The following is a 4,488-nucleotide window of genomic DNA, read 5'->3' as shown; positions in this document are numbered from 1 at the left end:
TAATAAAAAATAAATAATTACATAATAAAAATATACACATCTCTCAAATTTTATGATGCATTTATTTCTGTAATTATATTATTTTCCACACTAGAGTTTACAGATGTGACAATATCATTGTGCATGCATAATTTGAAAATAAAATTACATACGAAATTACTGATGAGATTATATTATGAAATTCTATAATTTAATACGCAAAATGTTTTGTTTATCAAAACATTTGCTTCTGTTTCATCTCGATTACGTACAAATTTATATTCTAGCAACCACCGACATATAGCATTGGCACAGCATATACAGTAGTGCAACTCCCTGTCGATACATGACGTAAGGCCGATATTACATTTGTCGTACGACAAACTTTTTAAGCGCATTGATTAGCTAATTTTTAGAAATTCAAGAAAGTTTCTATTTTGCAGCCAATCAATATGCTTAAAAAGTTTGTCGTATGACAAATGTAATATCGGCCTTAAGGTGCCTTTACATGGCAGCGTCAAGCGTCGAGCGTCGAGCGTTAAGCGTCTGCGCAGAATATTGTTGCACAGAATTACATTTATATCATTTATTTTATTATGTAATAGCAGAGAGAAGAATGAGAGTCGCCACGCTGCCGTTTTTCGTGTAACGCTTTTTCTAGGTCGTACACTAGCGTCACGTACATCCATTTTACGCCGCCTGGAACTACATGGCCACATCCATTTTCGGAGCCGATAAAACAGCCGATTGGTTCATGTCCGTGCTACATCCACTTTTCGATTTTGGTTCATGTCCGTGCTACATCCACTTTTCGATTTTGGTTCATGTCCGTGCTACATCCACTTTTCGATTTTGGTTCATGTCCGTGCTACATCCACTTTTCGATTTTGGTTCATGTCCGTGCTACATCCACTTTTCGATTTTGGTTCATGTCCGTGCTACATCCACTTTTCGATTTTGGTTCATATCCGTGCTACATCCACTTTTCGATATTGTCGATGCTGGTAGTACACTGATCGTTTGACAAAGAGAGATGATGCGCTGTCTTTGTCTCTCTTTCATCGCGTATGTGTGTAGCGTCCGTGAAGGCATACACCGACACGTTGAGCACACGGATGTGATTGTTGGGAGATAATGTCAGACAAGGAGCGACAATCTCGTGCTATCCTTGTTCCTCTAGCGTATCGCTTTACGGCCGAAATACGGCCTGAAAATGCTTTCTGGCCTCTCGTGACAGCAGTAATGCAACAAGGCTAATAAGCGCCCACTTTATAAGAATTTTATACTTGCGTATATACATATGTAGATATATATGTTTAAATTATAGTTAAAATTGTATCTGCAATTAAATATTGTATGATGATCAATAATACTAGGATAATAGATAACAAAGTGAATAAATACAAAATACGTCAGACGGATGCCTGCTAGACTTGATGATTTGTTGCTTTGTTACTATCGATACTCCGTGTATCATAATCTTGATTTCCATTTTTTTTTCTTCTGTAAAAAACTATATAATATATATTTTATAGATTATTGTATATATATAAAATGAAAATAAACTATTTTTATTTGTAATATGTAATTATACTTTGATAAAGACATAAATATTTTAAACATATTTCTTAAAATATAATCACATTTAATAAATAAATGTATGTAATAATGTATGATAAACTTTAAAAAATAGTAAAAAAAAAATCGCTCGTATTTGAACCCCGATCTGCGTCGTGAGAGACCAAGCGTTTTCCAATCATCCACCGCGCACTATTGAAATAAACATCAATGTTATCGGTACTTGTAGTATATTTACGTAAGATTATGTTAATTCCTTTTTAAATTAAAATTATTATTTAGCATTGCTCTTTTCGATTTATACTCTTTGTTTTAAGAATGGGAAAGGGAAAAACAATTTTTAATACAGATATCTTGCACGATATAAAAAATATAATTTTATTGTATATAATGTTTAATGAAAATTATAACACGAAACAGAGTATGTCCTTTTCTACGTGCATCTTTACCCACACTCCTTAAATAAAGGCAAATGCTCGGTCTAGATATACTATGTCTATGATCGCTGCCCTGCTATCGAAAGATGCGTTCGAAAATCCTATTCGTGGGATAGAGTATCATTAAATTGTCCAATCAGAGCAAAGAAATCTTTTTCTCTATCGTTCTGACCAATCAAACGAATCGAAACTTTTCTAGAATCAAACGGAACACATCTTTTGTAGCTGCACTATATAGGGTCCGTTTTTTATAGCTGAACTGGCTGCACTAGTTCAGAGTTTATCTTTTTATCTCCCCATTGGAAGGAGAAAGATAAGCTCTGAACTAGTGCAGCCAGTTCAAATATAAAGAACAGACCTATACCCTCTTTCTGCATTTAAAATGAAATAGATATATATATTGAAGCGTTAGAAAGAGAAAAAATGTATAGGAGACGTGCAGCTACAGAAAACAAGGCTGTTATTTTTAATTTTTGGTAATATAGTGCAATATTTAGTGTTGTAAACGAAAAAACGTTATTTTATCAACGTTAATATCAATAACGTTGCTTTCTTCATCTTTTCATCGATTTTCAGAATCGCAAACCGAGGGTCGTTAAATCACAAATATTATTAAGTGCATTCAGAAATTGCTGCCAGAGAGGAAAATGATGGAAGAAGTCATGGTGTAAGTAACAAGGTGTGCTACTGCGCAGGCATTTCTACTGACCAATAAAGCCCGTTCTACATTGATCGCATGTCGCCAGTCGCAAGCAAATCGACCAATCACAGTCGATTATTCCGTCGAATATTCGACTGTGATTGGTCGATTTGCTTGCGACTGGCGACATGCGATCAATGTAGAACGGGCTTAAGAGAGCGTGACAAGATTCCGCCATCTTGTATAATTTTGCTTGCTTTGTATGGGGTTGGCACCGGCGAATACTCGCCATACGGCCATAAACTGGTATAGGTATTATATAGGATAATGTATGAAAACCTCTTTTTGAGGCATGTGTGGGAGAATGGGACCCGAGCGGAATCGAACCTGGAATCTCTCGATTACTAGCCCGATTACTACTCTATGCCCGGCGTCACGCATCGCCCCGATTCTTGTATAATTTAAATGAATATTAAAATGAAGATTCGGACAAGAGAGAATTTTAATGAAAGATCTTTCGTGTGTAATTATAATTATGGTGAATATATTTTTAGAAAATAATAAATATGTATATTAACATAATTATATTTATTTTTTCATTATTTTATTTTTTTCCTTTTTCAAATATATTATTAACAATTTATCTGTATATATTTTTTATTAAAATACATTGGCCGCGTTCAGCAGAGAAAGCGCTCAGCTATCGTCTTGTCAACACTCGACGTTGATTCGTTGGTTCTAAAAGTAAGAACCAATCACATTCGTTTGCTACTAAGCAGTTTTCTTTGCTGAACGCGGCCATTTATCGTCACGCGTGCGCATGCGTAAGTGACGTCACAGCTATACGTCACGCGTTACCACAGATGTATCTAGCTGCAACGTTTAGGTGCGTATAAGGGCCAATTTCACCAAGTCCGGTTAGATTAACCGACGGTTAAAATTAGCAGGGTTCCAACTGAAATTATATGAATGCTTGGTTTTCCTTTACCTCTATTTTCTGTTGGCCACTCTGCTAATTTTAACCGTCGGTTAATCTAACCGGACTTGGTGAAATTGGCCCTAAGGGTTTCCGCGTAGTTTTCTCGCGTCTTTCTAGTAATGAAGTGATAACGCGTGTAGTGTGTCGTATTATCTTTAATAGAAACATTCTTTGCAACATTCTTTGATAGAAACATTCCTTGCAAATTCCTTCATATTTTTTTTCTCGCTGGGGGGTACCTAACGATACCTCATATTTGATTGAACTATATACATTAGTGAGGATACGTAGCGCTTGCTTAGTGCGCATGCGCGACTTTATTCCCACGACAGCGCATCACTGGTATGCACACGAGCGTCGTTCTATCTTTGTTATTGGTCGTGTTCAACAGAGAAAATCGCTCAGTAGCAATCGAATGTAATTGGCTCTTACTTTTAGAACCAACGAATCAACGTCGAGTGTTGATAGTAGTGTTTTCGAATGAACGGATAAGTTCAATTAATCACTATATTTTACTATGAATTCAAGCCTTTTATTGGCAGAGACGATGCAATGACGTCATTAATCGCTCTCGGAGCGATTAAACCTGCTACATTCGAAAACGCTATTATAGAATGAGGTTCTGTATGGCTTAAGCCCGTATCAGACTACGCATTGAAGATTGAGATTCAAGATTCAAGATTGAAATTTGACCAATCAGGATAAAGAAATTTTAGTCCCTTTTGTTCTGATTAGTCAAATTCCAATCTTTAATCTTCAATCTTCAATTTTCAATGCGTAGTCTGATACGGGCTTTAAGCTGCGTTCGGAAACATCACCCGTATGCACACGAGCGTCGTTCTATCTTTGTTATTTACTAAAAGTTGAACAAAGAT

This window comes from Formica exsecta, unplaced genomic scaffold (assembly GCF_003651465.1).
Source record: "Formica exsecta isolate Colony F162 unplaced genomic scaffold, ASM365146v1 scaffold26, whole genome shotgun sequence".
In the NCBI taxonomy this organism is placed as follows: domain Eukaryota; kingdom Metazoa; phylum Arthropoda; class Insecta; order Hymenoptera; family Formicidae; genus Formica; species Formica exsecta.
This window is presented reverse-complemented; position numbering follows the sequence as displayed.